We start from the raw sequence: 26,321 nt of genomic DNA, 5'->3' as shown, positions 1-26,321 counted from the left end.
GCCGGCAAGGAGAGTAGCAGGCGGGACCCGGGGAGACCCCGTTGGAGACCCGGCGGCCCCCGGCTCGTGGGGGTGGCTCAGCCGCCGGACACAGGGAGAAGGAGCTGCCGAAGCCCCGCAGGCGCAGCGACGGCCGGGTGGCCCCCCCCTCGCCCATCGGTGGAGTAGCTCTCGGAACCTGAGGAGTGTAGCGGGGCGGAGGAGGGCTGGAGACCGGAGATCCTTTCAGCAGGAGAGAGGAACAGAGCGGAGGACATAGCGACCCAACAGCCCCGGAGGTGCAACACGGTTGGGGGAGGCTACAGCGGTGTCATAAGGGGGAGAACGAGACGAAGCCGGAAACAGCCTCTAGCGGGAACCGGAGTAGCCTTTCACCCCGGAGGAGCGAAGGGGCCGCGCACAGGAGTCGGAGTCTAGGCAGAGCGGAGACCGAGGGACGCCGCAGAGAAGGTGACGGCGGGAAGCGGACCAGAGGGGTGAGAGACCGGGCGACACTGGGCCACAGAGACCATGGCCGGCAGTAGAGGAGGGAAGAAGGGGGAACGCACCCTCCCCGAGCTACTAGGACGACACCAACAACGAGCAGATCGGGGGCAGCAGTCTCCCGGGTCCTCCGGAGGGGCACAGGACGCTGGAAGCGGAGAACCCCCCATCACAAGGTCCTTTATGGAGTCACTCTTCAGCACCCTCAGGGAGGACTTCCAAACCCTGAAGAATGAGGTGGCAGGTGAGGTGCGGGAGCTGCGCCGGGAGGTGGATGGCCTGGGAGACCGGGTAGTCGCGGTGGAAGACGCCAGCCACAGAAGAGACGAGGAGATCGAACATTTACAACAAGAAGTGTTGCGCCTCAGAGACCAACAGATTGATCTCCAAGCACACGCTGAGGACCTTGAAAACAGGTCTCGGCGGAACAACATAAGGGTTCGGGGGCTGCCGTCCACGGCCGAAGGGACGGACGTAGCGGGATATCTGCAGGCCCAGTTCCGAGAAGTATTGGGAGAGGCGGAGGGGTTCCCTATCCGGATTGACAGAGCGCACAGAGTGGGACCCCAACGCAGAGCGTCGGCGCCGCCCCCGGACATTTTGGCTTTCCTCCCGGATTTCGCGCTCAAGGAACGCATCATGACAGAGGCGCGGAAGAGGCAGCCCCTGACTTTCCGAGGCCATCAAGTGGCCCTCTACCAACACTTGTCAGCCATCACGCTCCAGAAGCGAAAAACGTTCAAGACGGCCACGGATTTCCTAAGAGCACAAGGCACGCCCTATACCTGGGGACATCCTTTTAGGCTCATCTTCCGCTGGAACGGTACTATGCACCAAATACGCTCCCTGCGGGAGACTTGCGGAGTCCTGGGCATTGCCGCACCAGACGACGAGATGGCCGAGCAGCGGCGGGGCCGCTCCCGAGAGGACGGATGGCGGAGGGTGTCGGGGCGCAGGCCCCGTGAGCGGTCCACACGACCGGACTCGCCCATCATCAGAGCCGGCATGGACGAGGCAGTAATGGAGGTGGCCGGAAACACAGGTGTCAGTGACATCGCATTGACTGCCTGAGGCAGCTCCGGGGGGAGTTCAACACAGCCTTTCTCGAAATGCAGGTTTGGGGGTCGGGGCGGGGGGGGCGGGCGGGGAAGGGGTAGGGGCCTGACGTCCACTGATATGCTATACCGAAGACCTGCTTCCCAGGGAGCCGGACTTGGACATTGATATTCCAGGACTTGGGGGTGAGAAGAGAGGTTATGTTATGTTATGTTAAATTAAATTTATTAAGCGCACGTACGCCCGTAGGCTTCATGGCGCTGTGGAAGACTAGCAAAACATAACATGTGACAGAAAGAAAGAAAATTTAACTAAAGATAAGCTTGCTTAAAGAGCCAAGTCTTAAAAGCCTGTCTAAAGGCTAACAGATCTTCGTGGAGTCTTAGTGGCAGTGGCAAGGAGTTCCACAGGGAGGAAGCTAGGAAGTGGAAAGATCCTCCTCCCTGGCGTTGTTTCCTGATCCGGGGCACGACTAACAAATTCTTTTGGCCAGAACGGAGAGCACGGGAGGGAGTGTAACTGACCAGCAGGCAGCTAATGAATCCTAATGAATGAATGAATGAATGAATGAATGAATGAAGCTAATGAATGAGGTGTTGCTGGTATGTTGTTGGGGAAGGGGCGGTTGGGATATCAGGGAGTTTTGAGGGGCGTTTGGGGGAAGGGGAGAGGGGAGGTGGGACTTCGGGGCAACCGGGGAGGGAGCGGAGGGAACCAGGGACGTGGGGGGGCAGTCCAGTGCGTGGCCGGGGAGGCCATTATCATAGTGGTGTACATGCTACAATCTGTCAATTCTCAGGAGACACAGCGGTATTGATGACATTCCCACATGACGCAGACACCTTTTAAAATTGTCCCGCTTAATGTCAAGGGCCTAAACAATCCGATAAAACGGCGTGCTGTTCTGCCCCTTCTAGAAAACACCGGAGCAGATATCTGTCTGCTCCAGGAGACCCACCTCTTACCCCGGGACTGCTTTAGGCTGCGATCTTCCGCATTCCCTACACAATTCTTCTCCTCCAACAACACTAAAACCGCGGGGGTGGCGATCCTCGTAGCCCGGCACTTTAGAGGGGAGGTGCTCCATAAACATGCGGAATTTGAAGGGCAGGCTCCTGGTCTACAGAATTCGTGTGGCTGGTCTCACGTTTGCGATCGGGTCCATTTATAGCCCGAACGATCGGCAAGAAAGGTTCCTCCGCTCAGCACTGGAGGAGACAGCGACGGCACAGGACAGGCATGTAATCTTAGGGGGCGACCTTAACATGGTTTTTGACGGTGCGGCCGATAGATCCACCCACCGTTCTCCACAGACGGGAGAGTTCTCAGCCGGATGTAGGGCTATGATGGCGGAGATGGATGTCGGGGACCTCTGGCGTCAAATGCACCCCATGGAACGGAGCTACTCGTTCTACTCGCACGCACACAAGACGTATGCAAGATTGGACCACCTCTTGGTCTCAGGGCCGGTGCGTGAGCTGGCTACGGCCGTGGACATAGGAGTGATCTCAGTTTCGGACCATGCCCCGGTGTCGGCTACCCTCAGTTTCCCGCCGACCTCCTGTCCCCCACGGATCTGGCTGCTGCGAGACACACTCCTCGGCAGACACGATGTGGTCACACAGGTGACGACGACGGTCAGGGAGTACCTGTCCCATAATGAGAACTCAGACACGACACGAGCGACTCAGTGGGCTGCGCTGAAAGCGGGGGGAATTTATCGCGATTTCCTCGGCGGACAACGCCAACAGGAGAAGGAAGCGGGAGGAGCTTACGCAGAAGGTCCGTGAACTGGAGCACATGCATAGCCGGACGGGGGCCCCTAGAATATGGTGGCAACTTCAAGGAGCGAGAAAACTCCTGACAGCCTTAGATATGGACCGCGCGGAATACGCGGCACTGCGCCTCAAACATGCCTATTACACAGGGGGAGATAAATGTGGCAGACTACTAGCGAGTAAGCTCAGGGTCGCTCGCCAGAAACACACGGTGAAGGCGATCACCGACCCTTCGGGATCCACGGTCACGGACGACGCTGGCATTGCGGAGCGTTTCCGCAGGTACTATGCGAGCCTCTACGCTGGAGACATCCCGGATGCTCTCGCAACTCGGAGGTATTTGGACTCGGTTTGCCTGCCGTCCCTAACGCCCTCCCAGACAGAGGCTCTTGAGCGGGACATTAAAACGGAGGAGGTGATATCCGCAATTGACCGCCTTAAACATGGTAAATCCCCGGGACCGGACGGCTTTACGTCACTTTTTTATAAAACGTTCTGTACACTGCTGGCGCCCATCCTCACGCGTTTGTTTAACACCTTTGCGACACCGGGAGCCATCCCGCCAGACCTCTTGCGAGCGTCCCTTGCGGTGATCCCCAAGCCGGGTAAAGACAGATCACACTGCGGCTCCTATCGACCAATATCTCTGCTCAATATCGATCTCAAACTATACACAGGGATCTTAGCAGCGCGTCTCGCCCCCCTCTTGCCGGGGCTTATCGATCCGGATCAGGCGGGCTTCATCCCCGGGAGACAAACGGTCGATAACACCAAAAGAATCCTTCACCTCATTGAGAAAGCATCGCGTATCCGGGGAGAGAGGATGTTGCTGTTAGTGGACGCCGAAAAGGCGTTTGACCGTGTGCATTGGCCGTACCTAGAACAGGTGTTAGCGAGGGTGGGAGTAGGGGACAAATTTCGCCACATGATTTTTAATTGCTACAGATCCCCAACGGCCACAGTAAGAGTCAATGGGTACAGTTCGAAGAGCTTCGACATTGAAAGAGGCACGAGACAGGGGTGTCCGCTGTCACCATTACTCTTTGCATTATATATGGAACCCTTTGCCCAGCGGATCCGAGATAACCCGGCGGTGAAAGGAGTGAAGTTCAGTGGCTTCAGCCATGCAGTTAGCCTATATGCTGATGACGTGATACTCTCCATCGACGACCCGCTCTCGGCTTTACCAGCGTGCATTGAAGAACTGACCTCCTTTGCAGAGGTGGCAGGATTTAAAATGAATATGGGCAAGTCGGTGGCCTTGGATCTCTCCCTGGCGCCGGCGACCAGAGCCCTTTTGCAACACCGAGTCCCTATAGTCTGGTCCCGGGAACCGGTGCCCTATCTGGGAGTCCTTTTGGCTCCAACGTTGCCCACAATAGTATCGGCCAACTACACTGCCTTGGGCCGGAAAGTCAGGGATGAATTAGCACGCTGGGATCGTGGCACCCTGTCGCTGCTCGGAAGGGTGGCGGCGGTCAAGATGACAATTTTACCGCAGGTCCTCTATGTATTTAGGGCACTCCCGCTACTCCCGCCAGCAGGATGGCTCCGGCAGATGCAGTCGGATCTGGGACGCTTCATTTGGCAGGGCAAGAAGCCAAGAATGCGGAGAGCACTCTCAGTGCTGGCACCGGAGGCGGGGGGGCTCGGCATCCCGGACCTCCGCAAATATTTTCACGCGGCACAGCTGAGACACCTGGTGGAATGGAGCAGATGGGAGTCGGATAAACACTGCCTTTTCCAGGATCAGGCGGTGGCGGGGCGACCTCTGCAGGAGATACCGTTCCTTCGCAGAGCGCGCCGCCCTCCTAACTTATATGCCTCCTTTATCACTAGAGTGCATCTCCAAGTCTGGGATGCTACGAATCTCATACATGGGTTGGCCACGTTCCCCTCTCCGCTGACACCTCTGGCGGATAATCCGGAGTTTGCACCAGGGATGGAGAAAGGTGCACTCAACCGCTGGCGAGAGGCGGGATGTAGAGCCCTGTGCCATATGTACAATGCAGAAGGGATTATCTCCTTTACAGACCTCCGACGGGACTACGCATTGCCGGAAACCGAGAGAATGCGGTATTGGCAGATTCGCCACTGGGCGCTACACCCGCAGGTGCGCGAAACAGCGGATAGACGATTCCTCCCTTACGAACGCTGGCTGTTAACGCGCACGTCCGACACCAAACTCATCAGTGACCTGTACCAATTCCTCCAGGTGCCCCCCTCGCACTTTTACAACCCAGGGCGGGAACGATGGGAGGGGGAGCTGGGAAGGACCCTGAGCCACGAGGAATGGGGACAGATAGCTTACAGAGCTAGGCACTCGGCGTATCACACGGGACTTACCGAAACCTTCACCAAGGTCTCCACATATTGGTATTACACCCCAGCACGTATACACGCCATGGACAGTAGTAAGGAAGACACCTGTTGGAGGGGCTGTGGGCGGGTGGGTACATTGACACATATCCTGTGGGAATGCCCCATACTGGGGGCTTACTGGAAGGAGGTGCTCGACGAGGTTGACTCCCACTTTAAGACTGAGTTACCGCGCTTCCCAGCTTACATAGTGCTGGGCCTCCCCAACGACCTGATGTACCCCTTGAAATCCCACAGAGGCAGACAGATCGCCATAGCGTTGGGGTCTGCCATTCAGAACAACTTAGTGCACTGGCGCTCTCCCACCCCCCCTACGATCATGGGCTGGCTGCACAGACTATGGCATGTCTTGGGCATGGAGAAACTCTCATTGACAGTGACAGGGGACACGGAGACGTTTAATGACCTCTGGCAGCCATTCCGGTCCTTACTGGTCACAGAATTCAGGGAACTCACCTGCCCCAGGTACCTTCGCCTCCTGAGGCTTACTACACAAGAGAACACTGCCCCTTGATGGGGCGTGATGTTGGGGCAGGACGGGGTCCCCAGACGAGGCAACGCAACCGAGCGGGACTTACTGGAAGCACGCACTGGAGTGGGGAGGGGGAAGTGGGGGGGGGTGGAGGGCGAGACGGGGAGAGGGAGGGGGGTGTTGAGACGGGATTGGATTTTGTTCTTTTGATTTTCTGAATGTCATGGCAGATAGCAGTCCTGCTGGACCAGTCTTAGCCATAGAGCCCGCTGCAGGGACTGGGCCCCTACCGGCCACATTAGAGCGCCTTGTCGAGGGGTGCCTTGCGGGTCAGATCGCACAGAATATCCGATACACTAATCGTAGCCCACAGTGCTCCCTTTCGTATGATACGCAGCCGGCCCTGAGGGGTTGTAGGCAACATGCTGTGTTAACACTGATTTCCCACGGGGCTGGATAGAAGTATGAGTGAGCCGCCCCTCTGCCACAGTAAAGAGCCGGCCCGCAGGGTTGTAGGCGAAGCTGCTGATGCTGTCCATGACAATCTGTTTGTGTTAAAACTAATAAAAAGATTTAAACCTAAAATGGCCACCAGAGACAAAAGAGCCCAAATGTAGTCCAAATATCACCCAGATGTAGCCCAATTGTAGCCCAATGACAGAAGTGTGCAAAACACTTATTTTTTGTGTATTTGCAGTTTTATATAGTGCAGACTTGTCAGGTATTGGCGTGCTTTACATGAACATTGGTTACATCACACAAGATCAAATTCATTTTGGTTGTAGACATGGGGAGACTAAGTGATTTGACCAGAATCACAGAATAGTGAGCTGAAGCAGAAACTCCAACCTGGTTCCCCAGTTGCAAAGTCTGCAGCTCTGGAAGTAACACCACACCCTCTCCCCTTGGATGCAACATTTAATCAAGTAGTCAACTGGATAAAAAAACTAAGATTACAAATAATTTAAAAGTTCTTTGTCGCTATTTGAAAACTCAGAAAATATGTCCTCATTTTAGTTTTTTAGAGCACTAACCATAATTTTGATGCAAATAAGACCCTCTCATATATGTAATTTCTAAAGGAAATGCTCTAGACATTACAGTTTTGATTACATCAAGATGACGTCAGGCATTCCACACTTTTGTAATAAATATAGAATGTTAGCAATCTAGTTGTTCATTGGGATACTGTTGAGAGGCAGAGGCCAGGGGCACGGACTCTGAAAATTGAAGGCAGGTAGGAGAGTGCAGAGGCAACAATTTGATCACACTAGGCAGGCAGGAAGGGCAGTGGCAGCACAACAGACTATGGAGGGCATTGGAAAGGGGGGCAGGGGCAACAAACCAACAATACAGGACTGGCAAGAGAGGCTGTGGCAATATAATAGACCATTGTGGGCAGAAGGAAGAGGCAGTGGTCATACAACCATACATGCCAACAGACCCGTTTCAGCCAGGAAACGTCCAATGTTTTTAAGCTCAAATGGGCTTTACTTGATCTGTTTCCTGTCTACAATCTTCTCTTTTTCAATGTAACTCAAAGGGGAAAATCAATACCCCAGTTTTATTTCAAAATCTCCCTCTTACCAAGTTCAAAATGTTCGCAAGTATGGTACATTGGATCATGGTAGGCAGGAGGAATTGGGGTAGGGACATGGACTCGGATAACAGAGGACAGGAGGGACATTGAGAGGTGCACCAAACTGACCCTACAGGGCAGGCATCAGGGTTTGCAGCAGCACAATACACCACACAGGGCATGCGGGACGGGAGTGCAGCACAACAATCCATAGAAAGCAATAGGGAGGGGACAGGACCATGCACATGGACAACAGACAACAGAGGGGAAAGAGGCAATGGTAGCTAGCTGACCATAATGGACAGACAGGAGAGAAAGCTGCAGCATAACAGACCATAAAGGGCAGGAGGGACGGATCAGGGGCATTACAATGGAACCGACAAGCCAGGAGGGAGGGAATAGGGGTCTGCACATGGAAACAGAGGGCTGGGGGCAAGGGGGCAGGGCAGGAGCAGCAAGATGACCATGGAGGTCAGGCAGGATGGGCACTAGAAACAAGACACACCATGGAGAGCAACAGTGAGACTATGATGGCATACGCACAGACCATGGAGGGAAGGTGGGAGGGGGTCAGGAGCAGCTAGCTGACCACACAGGGAAGGTGGGAGGGGCCATGGCAGCACAGAAGACCATGCATGGCATGCGGGAGGGTTAGTGGCAGCACAATGGCTATGATGGGCAAGAAGGAGGGTGCAGGGGCATGCACAAAGGACCATGGAGGATAGAAGGGAGGGTCAGGACCTGGGCACAGACAAGAGAGTTCAGGGGAAGGGGCCTCACAACAGACCGCGCGGGGCAGGCAGGAGGAGCAGTTGCAGCACAACAGACCAGGGAGGGCAGAAGGGTGTGGCAGTAAAATGGACCATGGAGAACAGGAGGAAGGGGATAGGGGCATGGCATGTGGACAGGCAGGGTGGAGGTGGCAGGGACAGGTTACAGTCATCTGACAGGTGGTAGGGGAGTTGCAGCTCAACAGAACACTCAGAGTAGATAGGAGTGGCAGGTCCATGGAACATGGTGGTCAAAAAGGATGGAGCAGGGGCATGCACAAAGACATCGGAGGGCAGGGGGAAGGAGAATAGGGGCAGCAAGCAAAGCACAGAGGCTAAGCAGGAGGTCAATGATGGGCCATAGAATTGGACAATGGAGGGCAGGATAAGTGGACTGGTACATCATGCTAAATGCAGGGCAGTGGCAGCACATCAGACCATGCATGGCAGGAGGGAGGAGGCTAGTCCATGGATTCAGACAACAGAGGATAGGGAGGAGGTGGATGGGGCAGCAAGCTAACTGTTCATAGAAGGTGGGTATTAGGAACTTTATTGTTTGTAAAATGTGTGTCTGTGCGAACTACTTAAAATATGAACAAGTATGCAGCATAATCTCACTTTTATTCAGGAAGAAGAGGACGTTTGGGACTGTGACTACGGGCTCACTTGGCAGAAACATCCCCTGACCTTCCACCCCCATCGCAAAATGTAATGCCTGTGAAAAGGGTAGGTGGACGCAGTGTTATATAGAACATAGTCCTGAGAGCACGATTGAAAATGAAAACTAGATATAGTATATGGTATAAACTATGCACCAAAAAGTGTGATATAAGATGAACCGGGGCGTGAAATATAATATGCAATACATTGTGCGCAATGACAGATTCATTGGAGAGCGCGAGATAGCACAGGCTCTAGCGCGTGCTATGTGATATGCGCCTTGGAGTGTAATATGCACAGGGCAGTGTTGTGTAACCTAAGTAGTCTCTAAAGTTGTAATATAAAATATGTGCTGGGTAGTGTAACATTGCATATGCACTGTGACAAAGATATGGATCCCAGATTGTAATATGTATGGCATAGCGCTGTGCTTTATAACATAGGCATCGAGGAAGGCACGTTAGATGGGGCAATATAACCAGTGCGAAGGCAAGTGTGGCATGACATATTCACGGGGTGGTGTTACAGTGCACATGGGCTAGAGAGTGTCATAGCATATGCACTAGCTGGTGGAATACAACACAGAGGTGTGTGGCACTCGGCGGGCACTGGTGGGTGTAACACAGCATTGGGCTCAGCCAGGAGCACGCTGTGACTCTCAGGTGAGGTTTGTCTCCTTTCCAGAGAGTAAAATAAAAAGTATTACACATCCGGCGGTGGATGTGTATTTTATTAACCGTGAGGGGGTTTCTTGCATAGTTTGGTCGAATTTTTGTCGAATCCCCTTTGAATGGCTTGGTGTGCATGTGTATTAAATGTGCCCGTCAATAGCTACCCATGTTTGTATAAATAAACAACAAGGGTGTCTACTTGGAGAGTACCCACCAGCGGGGGCGCCGGGATTAGGCATGGTAGGGTGTCAGACATGTCAGAGCTTCACTAGCGGTGTGAATACATTCTACGTGGATTCATTGTATGCATAGTCGCCTTTTAATGAATATCACGCAAATCGTCATGGTGATAGGTACATTTGGTTTGTCCAGCATGTCCTAGGTGTTTCTATAAATATATATATTTTTTTAAAAATAAAAAACAAAGGCCGGCCCCGGGGGATGAGGTCCCTGGGGCCATAAGTGGCCTGAGGAGGGGGGCAACACAGCCCCCCTCCTAAAGAATAAATTTTTTTTAAAAAAGGCCATGACCTGGGGGTTGGGGTCCCCTTGGCTGATTAAGGCCTTGGGAGGGCCAAATTAATTTTTGTCAACAAAAAAAATTAGGGTGCAGACCCTGGGGGATGGGGTCCCCAGGGCTAATAAATTAGAAAAAGAAAGGGGGCCACACAGCCCTCCTTCTTAAAAATAAATAAATAAAAGACCGGCATCGCGCCAGAGGCCACGCCCCCTCCTTGCAGCACTCTGCAAACGCGCCCCCTGGCCAGTTGTAAGTTGAGGAATTAATTCCCCTTCAATACTGAGGGTCCCTGAGGGCCAACTAGCCCAACAGGTATCTCCAGTATGCGCCAGGGAGCTGCGTTGCAGACAAGTGTTCTGAGGCCACGCCCCTTTTTACACCTCCATGCAACGCAGCTCTGTGGCGCTTACTGGAGGTACCTAGTGGGCTAGTTTGACCCTAGGGACCCTTAGGATTCAAGGGGACTTAATCTCTCAACTCAGAACGCCCACAGGCCCTGTGGCGCATTTTTAAGTTGGGGAAATAATTCCCTTTCAATCCTGAGGGACCCTGGGGTCCAACTAGCCCACCAGGTGCTTCCAGTAAGCACCACTGCTCTGCGTTGCAGAGAGGTGTTTCAGGCCGTGCCACTTTTTACACCTCTCTGCAACGCAGCTCTGTGGCGCTTACTGGAGGTACCTAGTGGTCTAGTTGGACCCTAGGGACCCTCAGGATTCAAGGGGACTTAATCTCCCAACTTAAAACGGCTACAGGGCGTGTTTACACAGTGGGGAAGGGAGGGGACGGGGCATGAGGTGACGTGTTCAAACACACCCTGTGGTGCGTTTTAAGAGGTAGTTTTAATCCCCTGCCCTATTATATACTAGGGGCTTACAGAGGAGGTCATGCTAATCACAGGGGGACCCCAACACATAGTGTGCCCTAGTGCATGTAGGTGTTTTCACTGCATTCTGAGTGTCTTTTAACATAGCACTGGCTCTAGGACTGGTTAGTCAGACTCAGTTACCACCAGTATCCGTCTGAAAAAGTTGAGGGTACAGGGCTTGTTTCTGCTCTTCTGTTTGTTCTTTCTGCACGTTATACTTCTTCCTGCACTTTTCTTCGTCTTTGAGGACTTCTGTTGCTTCTTTCTGCATTTCTTTTTTTTCTTTCTGTGCGTTTTTCCTTCTTTCTTCACATGTCCTATCTCTGTAGCCATAGCTAGAAATTAGCATTTAAAAAACCTTTGAAATTCACTGAAAAAAACATAGGTTTCAGGCACGTTATAGCTAGGAATTAGCATTTAAAAAACCTTAGAAATTCACTGAAAAAACCATAGGTTTCAGGGGCGTTATAGTTAGCTGGACTTTTCACTCGTACAAAACCATAGAAATTCCCCCGTTATAGTTAGTTCAGCTAACTATAACTCGTGCGCCCGCAATGCACTGCTGATGACGTCACATATTACATCACTCATGACATGGTCAGTGACATCACTCATGACATTTATTTCGCGATACCATTACAACGCATGCATTACCACGCATACGTTGTACATCACAAAGTCATTACTACACATTTTTTTAGAACGCATGGTCATTTACCATGCAAGCCTTTACAAAAGTTTTGTTGTAAAGGTATGTATGGTAAATGACCAAGCGTTCTAAAATACATGTAGACAATCCACGCTGTTGTAAGGAAACATAGGCGGTTCTATTTCCTCACACAACGATGTGCACCACCCCTCAGAGACGATGTGAAGCAGGAACCACGAGGAGAGAGGAACCATGAGGAGTGAGAGGTAAGGGGGATTGCGCACGGGGTGGGTTTTTTTCTTCTAGGGTTTAGGGTAGTGCAGTGGTGTTTGGGTAGTGTAGGGGGTCATGCTGGGGGTAGTGTTTTAGGGTTTAGGGTAGTGCAGTGGTGTTTGGGTAGTGTAGGGGGTCATACTGGGGTAGTGTTTTAGGGTTTAGGGTAGTGCAGTAGTGTAGGGGGTTGTAATGGGGGTAGTATTTTAGGGTTTAGGGTAGTGCAGGGGTGTATGGGTAGTGTAGGGCATCATGCTGGGGTAGTGATTTAGGGTTTAGGGTAGTGCCGTGTTGTTTGTGTAGTGTAGGGGGTCGTGCTGGGGGTAGTGTTTTATGGTTTAGGGTAGTGCAGTGGTGTTTGGGTAGCGTAGGGGGTCGTGCTGGGGGTAGATTTAGGGTTTAGGGTAGTACAGGGGTCTTTGGGTAGTGTAGGGAGTCATGCTGTGGTTAGGGATTTAGGGTTTAGGGTAGTGAAGTGGTGTTTGTGTAGTGTAGGGCGTTGTGCTGGGGGTAGTGTTTTAGGGTTTATGGTAGTGCAGTGGTGTTTGGGTAGTGTAGGGGGTAGAGCGGAGGGTAGTGTTTTAGGGTTTAGGGTAGTGCAGTAGTGTTTGTGTAGTGTAGGGGGTAGTTTTTTAGGGTTTAGGGTAGTGCAGTGGTGTTTGTGTACTGTAGGGGGTCGTGCTGGGTTCTAGTGTTTTAAGGTTTAGGGTAGTGCAGTGGTGTTTGTGTAGTGTAGGGGGTCGTGTTTTAGGGTTTAGGGTCGTGCAGTGGTGTTTGGGTAGTAAAGGGGGTCGTGCTGGGGGTAGTGTTTTAGGGTTTAGGGTAGTTTAGTTGTGTTTAGGTAGTGTAGGGTTTCATGCTGGGGGTAGATTTAGTGTTTAGGGTAGTGCAGTGGTGTTTGTGTAGTGAAGGGGGTCGTGCTGGGGGTAGATTTAGGGTTTAGGGTAGTGCAGTGGTGTTTGGGTAGTGTAGGGAGTCATGCTGGTCGTAGTGTTTTAGGGTTTAGGGTAGTGCAGTTATGTTTGGGTAGTGTAGGGTGTCGTGCTGGGGGTAGTGTTTTAGGGTTTAGGGTAGTGCAGTGGTGTTTGGGTAGTGGAGTGGGTAGTGTTTTAGGGTTTAGGGTAGTGCGCCCAACCAGCCACAATATCCGTGGACAAAGGCGATCCCGACTCTTTTGAACGCTCCGCCAATTGAATAATTTGGGTCAAGGACCCTACCACGTCCAAGACCTATTAATTCCTTTCTTGGGATCCCTCATATACTTGGAGAACAAGGTACATAGTTTCTCATCAATTTCAGGCGTGTGTGCCACCTTCCCCTTCAGTGAGGGTCTGGGGCATTCTCCCCTCATCCTATTTCTGACCTCCCTTTCAAGGAGTTGAAGGATTTTCCCCACCACATACTCTGCCACTTTGGTGTCAGGGGTCCACTCAGCCGAGCTAGGATGGTAAATTTGGGTAGGCTCGAACATTTCCGATTGGCTCCGTCCCCAACCCGGGACTGAGAGGAGTGGGACTCTGGATGCCAGGGACGCCCGAGTCCTTATCCTCATTGGAGGAGAAATCGTCCTCCGATACACCCTCTCCCTCTAAGGGAAACCCGCCGTCTGGGTCTACAATAGAGGTGACAGTGTTGCAAGTTTCTCCGGACACCTCCTCCTCCCGGCAGGGTTGCATATTTTAGCATTCGCGCACTCTTGAGGAAGGTCTCCATTAGTTTATCAAATCCTTCCAAGTGCCCCGCGTTATGCTTAACGGCCCTATTATTCCCCATCTGGGAGTTACTGAGACCCGCCACCACCAGATCTGGGTCACTGAACACCCCAGGGATGCTTTTCGCCAGCTTATCAACCTGATCCGTAAGAGGAGCCAGCACCCTATAAATTGCCAGAGAGAGAGATTGGTCCACTGCTGGAGGGAGAAGCAGAGGGTGTGAGCATAGAACAAATGTCCTTAAAATCCTTAAGGCAGCCCCCTTGCCGGTGCTCCAACAACTGGGTTTTCCCCGAAGCTGTTCTAAGAATAGACTGAGGCGCGATACCAATTACCACCACCTGGTGGTGCTGGTAATTAACGTGGCCGTGTGGGGAAATCACCACGTAGCGGTGTCAAAATTAGGCGAGGGTTGGTCGGGAATCAAGAGGACACTAAAGGAGTAACCGGATTCCCAAACGCATGTAAAGACCAGCCGGAGCGCGCGACGGAGCTGCCTCGCTCAGACCAGACGGTCCTGACAGGATCTCACCAAGCGCTGAGTGCACAGCGGGAGAAATTGCGAGGGGGAGTACGCACTTGGGCAAGAGCCTGCTGCGCAGGGAATATGAAACAATACCAAGGCAATAATGCTAATAACGCGCACAAGAAACCGCTATACAAACAGCAACAACATCAGATTAAGCCAAGAATGTAAGGAATGCACTTAACTGACAAGCAGTGAAGAGAGAGGAAGCGGAAGGGAGGTCACGATATTATATACGATGGACTGTGATATGATTGGACTATACTTGCCTTGGAGACTACCCCCCCTAATGGTTCATGGGTTGTGTAGTCTTTTGTTTAATGATTGTTGTGTTACGTTTTCTTTGAACTGCTATGCAAATAAAGTGAGGGAAGATATGCATAATCCTTGCCTCCATCCTGCCATAGAATTCATTAAACTTTATTCGATCTGATTTAGAAACATAGATCATAAAAGTGTACATAAAAACAGTAAATCCTCTTTCCTAATACAATACAGTGAGAATTAATTAAAACCAGTAGGTAAAAACGGGTGTTACAAAGCCCGGTTCAGAGCCACTTCAGGTTAACAGAATCGTAAAGTTCAATGTTTCACAAGATCAATCTCATGTACTTCGTGCAAAATACGCAATAAGGGGTCCAAGTAAGATGTAACGTTCCAATACCTGACCAGTTTGCACTATATAAAACTGCAGAAAAAGTGTTTTGCACACTTCTGTCATTGGGCTATATGTGGGCTACATCTGAGTGATATTTGTGCTACATTTAGGCTCTTTTTTCTCTGGTGGCCATCATGGGAGACGTAGTTGTTATGAAGTTTCCTAATTTCCTCATTTGCTGCAATCTCCTCAGTAGGAAATGCTTTCAGTTTTTTACTTTGATTCCATCAAGAAGGCATTCAGATGTGTCACACATTTGCCATAAATTCAGAATGGTAGCACTCTAGTTGTTCATTAGATCACTGTAGTAAAGCTACTGTTCACCAGGGAGTTAACTGGAAGTCTACTGCTGGTATTGAAAGTGATTGTTTCAGTCTGCATGTCAGAATTCTCTAATGAAATAGAAGAGGATTTGAGATCTCACTTAAAACATGCCCTAAATTTTCTTTCTACAGCACTAACCATAATTTCTATGGCAAAATGAACCCCATCATTTTGTTCCTTTTTAAATTAAATGTTTTAAGTGTTACCAGTTTATTCCAATCAAGATGACTTCAGGTGTGCCATACTTTTGTCATAAGTAAGGCTGTTAGCGCTCTAGTGGTTCTTTAGAACACTCTGGGGAGCTTCAGTAGAACACAACGGCATCAACTGAGAGGCTGCTCCTGTTGAAATATAACAGGAAGATATTTGAGATCACACTTGAAACATGTCCTAATTTCTCTTTCTACAGCACTAACCATAATTTCAATGACAAAATGAACCCCATCATTTTGATCCTTTTTAAATTAAATGTTGTAAGTGTTACCAGTTTATTCCAATCAAGATGGCTTCAGGTGTGCCATACTTTAGTCATAAGTAAGGCTGTTAGTGCTTTATAACGCCCCTGAAACCTATGGTTTTTTCAGTGAATTTCTAAGGTTTTTTTAATGCTAATTCCTAACTATAAAGTGCCTGAATCCTATGGTTTTTTGAGTGAATTTCAAAGGTTTTTTAAATGCTAATTTCTAACTATGCCTACAGAGATAGGACATGTGAAGAAAGAAGAAAAAACGCACAGAAAGGAAAAAAAGAAATGCAGAAAGAAGCAACAGAAGTCCTCAAAGACGAAGAAAAGTGCAGGAAGAAGGATAACGTGCAGAAAGAACAAACAGAAGAGCAGAAAGAAGCCTTGTTGCAAAATCATCCTGTACCCTCAACTTTTTCAGACGGATACTGGTGGTAACTGAGTCTGATTAACCAGTCCTAGAGCCAGTGCTATGATAAAAGACACTTAGAATACAGTGAAAACACCTACATGCACTAGGGAACACTATGATTAGGATGACCTCCTCTGTGAGCCCCTAGTATATAATAGGGCAGGGGATTAAAACTATCTCTTAAAACGCGCTACAGGGCGTGTTTGCACACGTCACCTCAGGCCCCGTCCCCTCCCTTCCGCACTGTGTAAACACGCCCTGTGGCCGTTTTAAGTTGGGAGATTAAGTTCCCTTGAATCCTAAGGGTCCCTAGGGTCAAACTAGCCCACTAGGTACCTCCAGTAAGTGCCACAGAGCTGCATTGCAGAGAGGTTGTAAAAAGGGGCGTAGCCTCAGAACACCTGTCTGCAACGCAGCTCCCTGGCACATACTGGAGATACCTGTTGGGCTAGTTGGCCCTCAGGGACCCTCAGTATTAAAGGGGAATTAATTCCCCAACTTACAACGGGCCAGGGGGCGCGTTTGCAGAGTGCTGCAAGGAGGGGGCGTGGCCTCCGGCATGATGCCGGTCTTTTATTTATTTTTTATTTTTTTAAGAAGGAGGGCTGTGTGGCCCCCCCTTCTTTTTCTAATTTATTGGCCCTGGGGACCCCATCCCCCAGGGCCTGCACCCTAATTTTTTTGTTGAAAAAAATAAATTTGGCCCTCCCAAGGCCTTAATCAGCCCCGGGTCATGCCCCGGGTCATGGCCTTTTTTTTTTTTTTTAATTCTTTAGGAGAGGGGCTGCGTTGCCCTCCTCCTCAGGCCACTTATGGGCCCGGGGACCCCATCCCCCGGGGCCGGCCTTTGTTTTTTATTATTTTTAAAAAATATATATTTATAGAAACACCTAGGACCTGCTGGACAAACCGTATGTACCTATCACCATGACGATTTGCGTGATATTCATTAAAAGGCGACTATGCATACGATGCATCCATGTGGAATGTATTTACACCGCTAGTGAAGCTCTGACGTGTCTGACGCCCTACCGTGCCTAATCCCGACACCCCCGCCGGTGGGTACTCTCCAAGTAGACACCCTTGTCGTTTATTTATACAAACATGGGTAGCTATTGACGGACACATTTAATACACACGCACACCAAGCCATTCAAAGGGGATTCGACAAAAATGCGACCAAACTATGCAAGAAACCCCCCTCACGGTTAATAAAACACACATCCACCGCCGGATGTGTAATACTTTTTTATTTTACTCTCTGGAAAGGAGACAAACCTCACTTGAGAGTCACAGTGTGCTCCTGGCTGAGCCCAATGCTGTGTTACACCCACCAGTGCCCGCCGAGTGCCACACACCTCTGTGTTGTATTCCACCAGCTAGTGCGTATGCTATGACACTCTCTAGCCCATGTGCACTGTAACACCACCCGGTGAATATGTCATGCCACACTTGCCTTCGCACAGGTTATATTGCCCCATCTAACATGCCTTCCTCGATGCCTATGTTATAACGCACAGCGCGATGCCATACATATTACAATCTGGGATCCATATCTTTGTCACAGTGCATATGCAACGTTACACTACCCAACACATATTTTATATTACAACTTTAGAGACTAGTTAGGTTACACAACACTGCCCTGTTCATATTACACTCCAAGACGCATATCACATAGCACGCGCTAGAGCCTGTGCTATCTCGCGCTCTCCAATGAATCTGTCATTGCGCACAATGTATTGCATATTATATTTCACGCCCCGGTTCATCTTATATCACACTTTTTGGTGCATAGTTTATACCATATACTATATCTAGTTTTCATTTTCAATCGTGCTCTCAGGACTATGTTCTATATAACACTGCGTCCACCTACCCTTTTCACGGGCATTACATTTTGCGATGGGGGGTGGAGGGTCAGGGGGTGTTTCTGCCAAGTGAGCCCGGAGTCACAGTCACAAACGTCCTCTTCTTCCTGAATAAAAGTGAGATTATGCTGCATACTTGTTCATATTTTAAGTAGTTCGCACAGACACACATTTTAAAAACAATAAAGTTCCTAATACCCACCTTCTCTGAACAGTTAGCTTGCTGCCCCATCCACCTCCTCCCTATTCTCTGTTGTCTGAATCCATGGACTAGCCTCCTCCCTCCTGCCATGCATGGTCTGATGTGCTGCCACTGCCCTCCATTTAGCATGATGTACCAGTCAACTCCTCCTGCTCTCCATTGCCCAATTCTATGGCCCATCATTGAACTCCTGCTTAGCCTCTGTGCTTAGCTTGCTGCCCCTATTCTCCTTCCCCCTGCCCTCCGATGTCTTTGTGCATGCCCCTGCTCCATCCTTTTTGGCCACCATGTTCCATGGACCTGCCACTCCTATCTACTCTGAGTGTTCTGTTGAGCTGCCACTCCCCTCCCACCTGCCTAGCATTGTCAGATGACTGTAACCTGTCCCTGCCACCTCCACCCTGCCTGTCCACATGCCATGCCCCTATCCCCTTCCTCCTGTCCTCCATGGTTCATTTTACTGCCACACCCTTCTGCCCTCCCTGGTCTGTTGTGTTGCAACTGCTCCTCCTGCCTGCCCCACGCGGTCTGTTGTGAGGCCCCTTCCCCTGAACTCTCTTGTCTGTGCCCAGGTCCTGACCCCCCCTTCTATCCTCCGTGGTCCTTTGTGCATGCCCCTGCACCCTCCTTCTTGCCCATCATAGCCATTGTGCTGCCACTAACCCTCCCGCTTGCCATGCATGGTCTTCTGTGCTGCCATGGCCCCTCCCACCTTCCCCGTGTGGTCAGCTAGCTGCCCCTGACCCCCTCCCACCTTCCCTCCATGGTCTGTGTGTATACCATCATAGTCTCACTGTTGCCTTCCATGATGTGTCTTGTTTCTAGTGCCCATCCTGCCTGACCTCCATGGTCATCTTGATGCTCCTGCCCTGCCCCCAGCCCTCTGTTTCCATGTCCAGATCCTTATTCCCTCCCTCCTGGCTTGTCTGTTCCATTGTAATGCCCCTGATCTGTCCCTCCTGCCCTTTATGGTCTGTTATGCTGCAGCTTTCTCCCCTGTCTGTCCATTATGGTCAGCTAGCTACCATTGCCTCTTTCCCCTCTGTTCTCTGTTGTCCATGTGCATGGTCCTGTCCCCTCCCTATTGCTTTCTATGGATTGTTGTGCTGCACTCCCGTCCCGCATGCCCTGTGTGGTGTATTGTGCTGCTGCAATCCCTGATGCCTGCCCTGTAGGGTCTGTTTGGTGCACCTCTCCATGTCCCTCCTGTCCTCTGTTATACAAGTCCATGTCCCTACCCCAATTCCTCCTGCCTACCATGATCCAATGTACCATACTTGCGAACATTTTGAACTTAGTAAGAGGGTGATTTTGAAAAAAAACTGGGGTATTGATTTTCCCCTTTGAGTTACATTGAAAAAGAGGAGATTGTAGACAGAAGACAGATCAAATAAAGCCTATTTGAGCTTAAAAACATTGGACGTTTCCTGGCTGAAACGGGTCTGTTGGCATGTATGGTTGTACTACCACTGCCTCTTCTTTCTGCCTACAATGGTCTATTATATTGCCACAGCCTCTCTTGCCAGTCCTGTATTGTTGGTTTGTTGCCTGCCCCCCTTTCCACTGCCCTCCATAGTCTGTTGTGCTACCACTGCCCTTCCTGCCTGCCCAGTCAGGTCAAATTGTTGCCTCTGCACTCTCCTACCTGCCTTCAATTTTCAGAGTCCGTGCCCCTGGCCTCTGCCTCTCAACAGTATCCCAATGAACAACTAGATTGCTAACATTCTATATTTATTACAAAAGTGTGGAACGCCTGACGTCATCTTGAAACTGTAATACCTAGAGCATTTCCTTTAGAAATTACATATATGAGAGGGTCTTTCTTGCATCAAAATTAAGGTTAGTGCTCTAAAAAACTAAAATGAGGACATATTTTCTGAGTTTTCAAATAGCGACAAAGAACTTTTAAATTATTTGTAATCTTTATGTTTTTTTATCCAGTTGACCACTTGATTAAATGTTGCACCTAGGGGAGAGGATGTGGTGTTACTTCCAGAGCTGCAGACTTTGCAACTGGGGAACCAGGTTGGAGTTTCTGCTTCAGCTTAACATTCTGTGATTCTGATCAAATCACTTAATCTCCCCATGTCTACAACCAAAATGAATTTGATCTTGTGTGATGTAACCAATGCTCATGTAAAGCACTCCAATACCTGACAAGTCTGCACTATATAAAACTGAAAATACACAAAAAAATAAGTGTTTTGCACACTTCTGTCATTGGGCTACATGTGGGCTACATCTGGGTGATATGTGTGCTGCATTTGGGCTCTTTTGTCTCTGGTGGCCATCTTGGGAGATTTATTTGTTATGAAGTTTCCTAATTTCCTCATTTACTGCAGTCTCCTCAGTAGGAAATGCTTTCAGTTTTTTACTTTGATTCCATCAAGAAGGTATTCAGATATGTCACACATTTGCCATAAATTCTGAGTGTTAGCACTCTAGTTGCTCATTAGATCACTGTAGTAAAGCTTCTGCTCACCACGGAAGTCTGCTACTGGTATTAAAAGTGCATGTTTCAGTCTGCATATCAGAATTTTTTCATAATGAAATAGAAGAGGATTTGAGAAGTCACTAAAAATGTGCCCTAATTTTTCTTTCTTCAGCACTAATCATAATTTCTATGGCAAAATGAACCCCCTCATTGTGTTCCTTTTTAAATTAAATGTTTTAAGTGTTACCAGTTTATTCCAATCAAGATGGCTTCAGGTGTGCCATACTTTTGTCATACGTAAGACAGTAAGCGCTCTAGTTGTTCTTAAGAACACTCTGGGACATTCTGTCATTGGGGTATACTTGGGCTATATCTGGCTGATATTTGGGCTACATTTGGGCTCTTTTGTCTCTGGTGGCCATCTTGGGAGATTTATTTGTTATGAAGTTTCCTAATTTCCTCATTTACTGCAGACTCCTCAGTAGGAAATACTTTCAGTTTTTTACTTTGGTTCCATCAAGAAGGCATTCAGATATGTCACACATATACCATAAATTCTGAATGTTAGCACTCTAGTTGCTCATTAGATCACTGTAGTTAAGGTACTGCTCACCAGGGAAGTCTGCTGCTGGTATTCAAAGTGCATGTTTCAGTCTGCAAGTCAGAATTTGTTTATGAAATAGAAGAGGATTTGAGAAGTCAAAATGTGCCCTAATTTTTCTTTCTGCAGCACTAATCATAATTTCTACGGCAAAATGAACTCCCTCATTTTGTTCCTTTGTAAATTAAATGTTTTAAGTGTTACCACTTTATTCCAATCAAGATGGCTTCAGGTGTGCCATACGTTTGTCATAAGTAAGACTGTTAGCGCTCTAGTTGTTCTTAAGAACACTCTGGGACATTCTGTCACTGGGCTATACTTGGGCTACATCTGGGTGATATTTGGGCTACATATGGGCTCCTGTGTCTCTGGTGGCCCTCTTGGGAGATTTATTTGTTATGAAGTTTCCTAATTTCCTCATTTACTGCAGTCTCCTCAGTAGGAAATACTTTCAGTTTTTTACTTTGGTTCCATCAAGAAGGCATTCAGATGTGTCACACATTTGCCATAAATTCTGAATGTTAGCACTGTAGTTGCTCATTAGATCACTGTAGTAAAGCTACTGCTCACCAGGGAAGTCTGCTGCTGGTATTCAAAGTGTATGTTTCAGTCTGCTTGTCAGAATTTTTTTATGAAATAGAAGAGGATTTGAGAAGTCAAAATGTGCCCTAATTTTTCTTTCTGCAGCACTAATCATAATTTATATGGCAAAATGAACCCCCTCATTTTGTTCCTTTGTAAATTAAATGTTTTAAGTGTTACCACTTTATTCCAATCAAGATGGCTTCAGGTGTGCCATAGTTTTGTCATAAGTAAGACTGTTAGCGCTCTAGTTGTTCTTTAGAACACTCTGGGAAGCTGCAGTAGAACACAAAGGAATCAACTGACAGTCTCTGCCCTTGTTGGATGTACGTTTTACTGAGAATGTCAGTCTTCATTCTCACATGACTGAGAAAGATAATGTGAATTTACAGAAAATATGCTCTCAGTTTAGCTTATAGATCACCTTCCAAACCTCTGTGGGAAAACATGAGAAAATAATTTTCTCTCAAACATGATTCATGATATCACAGCAGAAGGCTTTTTCACATGGTAAAATCACCTTAGAACACACCACAATTCCTAAAATGAGTATGGTACCATCATAAAATGATTTATAATGTAACTAAAGTCTTAAAACCTTCTATCAACTTCAATGCTTTTTAATGAGGTGCTATCATGTATATTGGTCCCAAGATGGCTGCCAACACTTCTTGGATGAAGTACTGACAGCCAATCAGATCTCACGATGAGATGTGTGGTTAGGCTCCGCCCAGATATATCTATCTTTTTAACTCTAATTTTCTCAGGAACTACTGAACGGATTTACACCATTTAAGAAAAAGGCACGAGTCTGAACTGAGGAATACCTCTTTGCCAAATTTGGTGTAATTCCATTCAGCAGTTCGGGCTGTCGCTGCGTCAACAGGTCCTATGGGAAAATGCATGGGGAAAACGCGTTTTGGGATCCCCCTTTTTTCTCGGCCCCCACTTGACGAATCACCGTGAAATTTTCAGGATCGGAGCTGACCAGAGCTGGCCAAAAGTTTAGAAAATTTTGCGATGATTCATCAATCAGCGCCAACGTTATTCCAAATAGAATGTTGCGGATTTCCTATGGAAAATAGGTCCTAACTATAGCTACCTACTGGTGACCGCCAGTATGTAATATATATATATATATATATATATATTTTACAAAGGTACATCTGAGAATATTATACATCCAAACATTTCCGTGATACACAACACGTTAGTCTTCTCGTTCTTTCATTTCATGGTGTTTTTATTTCCATTTCTTTAGAAGTCACAGTTCACAAGATTATCTCAAAAAGAGCCAACACGTGTTTCGCGCCAACTGCGCTTCTTCAGGGCTGTTACATAAACAAAATAGTACACTTAGAATACAAATATACATGGGTATACCTTTATACATTTACATACGTCTATCTTATATTTCAAACACCTTAAATCATATTAAATCTACCTCGTCACTATATACTGTAGTACAAGTTTGAAAAAGGAAAAGAAAGGAAGAATTACGTTAACTAAAAGAGAACATAGTTAGAACATTTTTTAAAAAGGAATAAGTAAAAAAGAAAGGGAGAAAAAAAGGGGAAAAGGAATAAGAGGCTGGCGTATATATAAACCAATTTCAATAGCAGATTTAACACTCTGTACAACTTATAACAGCAAAACATTTATTCAGAGGTATAAGCAAGGACAGAGTTTACCTCGTCTTCAACAATTTGTCTCTTTATTAACAAATGTGACGAAAAAAGTCTTCCCAAGTAGTCAAGGTATATATTGAAGCAGTTCCTAAAATTAAAATTAACCAATTTTTTGTTATTTCTTAGTCTTTTCACCTTAGTAACTTCAGTTAACTTTCTTAAAGATATCACATCTTCCATTAACACACACTCACCTTATTTTGGGATATATTCTACTCAACGATCCTGTCAGTAGAGTTTTATTAATCTGTTAGATTAATGGCGATCCATGATACGATCTAAAAGGTATAATGAATGACAATCTCCTTAATCTTTTGGACTCTCTCGTAAGAAAAAGATATTTTTAGTTTATCAGATCTCAAAAGATTATTTATATATTTATTTTTTTATATTTATTTTACCGCTATGTTTTCATCCCTTTTTATATAAGGGTCTTAAACAACGGTTTTACAAACATTGTGATGATCTCTAAACTAGAGCTGATATTTGCTACATTAGACTCACTAAATCAATTTGCAAGCGATTGTTCATAAACATGCTAGAAACAAGTATATCAAAATAAGCAGATATTATTAAGAAACCGTTATAGTCTGATTGCCAAGGCAGTGAAAAGAAGGGATCAACTACCAAGGCAAGCCATTATTTTATTAATCGCTTTTAGTTAAACATAAGGTCTTTTTAAACACATGTCTATTCTAAGTTCTAGTTCTTATCACAAAATAGATCCTCGTCTTTTTTAAAGGAACTCAAAAGAATTCGGAGAGTACAATTTCAAACAGGAGGGAGGGATCGAGAACTGGGTATGAGAGAAGCAGAGATTGGAAAGGAGGGAGGAACAGGACCTTCCGCAGAAGAAAAAAACAGAGATGGAGTAAGGACCAGGTCCCAATTACAGAGGGAAACAGTGATGAGAAAGTAGTAAATTTTATAGTTAATTTATCGGATAAAATTCTCACGGACAATGAGATTAGTGTTCTTAACAAAGGTTTAAGTTTTGCACCTATGCATCAATGGGATAATTTACAAGCAAAAGTGATGTAAATAGATTTGCTAGAACTTTGAAACGAAATTTTTTTTTTCAAAGTAAGGATGTTTCTAAACAAACTGTTTGTATAGAAAACACTATCAGTGAAATTTCTATTAGAGAATTGAGTGATATTGGTTGTCTAGTTAATTTGGATGATGAGACGGAATGTGACATAGAAGATATTGCATTAGATCTGAACATAATAACTGACTACAGTATTCCTAGCAATTTAAAATCAAAGTCTAAGTTTGTACCTCCTATGAAAGGAGAGAATGTTATTGACAAGTTCACCAATCTTGTTCTGAAGGATTTTGACAAAAAAATACCCAACAAAGGCAAACATAATCTCAATAAAGATGAATTTAAAGCACTACAAAATCTGTGTAATGACAAAAGCATTATTATTCGACAAGCAGACAAAGGGGGGAATGTTGTGATTTTAAATCATAGTGATTATCACAAAGAAGCGATGAAACAACTGAGAGACTGCCAAAGTTATGATAAAGCTAAACCAGTACAAATCACCAATGCTAAGCAAATTATTGAGAAGACTCTTAGAACCTATCTGGATAAAAAACTATTAGATAGGGCTGAATTCAATTACTTGCTGGTGGATAAAGCTAAGATACCCATCATTTATTTTCTACCCAAAATACATAAAGGGGGGAAAACACCACCTGGACGACCCATAATTTCGGGCATAGATAGTATGACAGAACATATATCAGAGTATATTGATATGTTTTTGATGCCATTTGTTAAAACACTTGCATCCTACATTAACTCGTTCCGTGCTCATGACGGAACCACGCCGTCATGAGCCACGGTTGCCGTGTGCTCATGACGGAGTGGTTCCGTCATGCCGCGACCGTTGGCGGCCGCTCCGCCCACGCGGCGCTGTTTCCCCGCCTGTGCGGGGGGACAATGCAACTGGGCGGAGTCATGACGGAACCACTCCGTCATGAGCACAGCCCAACCGTGGCTCATGACGGAGTGGCTCCGTCATGAGCACAGCGCCACCGCGCTGCCCCCAAACGCCCCCCAGCGCTGCGGCGGAATTTCCGCCGCAGCGAAGGGGTTAAAGACACTAAAGATTTTCTACGTGAAATTGGTAATATAAACTGGGAAAGTGGAATGTATCTAGTGACTATGGACGTCAACATTCTATACACATGCATCAAACACGAGAAAGGAATTGAAGCTGTCAGATATTTTTTATACACCAAATCAGCCAGTTATTTATAACACTCCAATATGATTTTGGAGTTACTTAACCTGGTCCTTTCCAATAACTTTTTTTATTACAGAGATGCTCTCTATCATCAAAAAACTGGTACTGCGATGGGTGCAAAATTCGCACCGTCGTATGCCAATCTATTTATGGGTCATTACGAAAGGGAACATGCTTGGAAATCTAGTGCAACCTTTGAAGACAATATTATCTATTGGGGTAGATTTATAGATTATATTTTTATGATTTGGAAAGGGAGTGAAGACAAATTGAAACTGTTCCACAGTTATATAAACACTAATGAGTATAACATAACAGTCACTTTAGAATACAATACTGAGAGAATTGTTTTTCTAGATGTTGAAATGTATGTTCATCAAGGACATTTAGAATCAAGACTCTATCGGAAATCAACTTCAAATAACTCTTTTTTGC

Source organism: Triturus cristatus, chromosome 6, assembly GCF_964204655.1.
Source record: "Triturus cristatus chromosome 6, aTriCri1.1, whole genome shotgun sequence".
Classification (NCBI taxonomy): domain Eukaryota; kingdom Metazoa; phylum Chordata; class Amphibia; order Caudata; family Salamandridae; genus Triturus; species Triturus cristatus.
The sequence above is the reverse complement of the archived record's forward strand: the minus strand, read 5'-3'. Positions refer to the sequence as shown.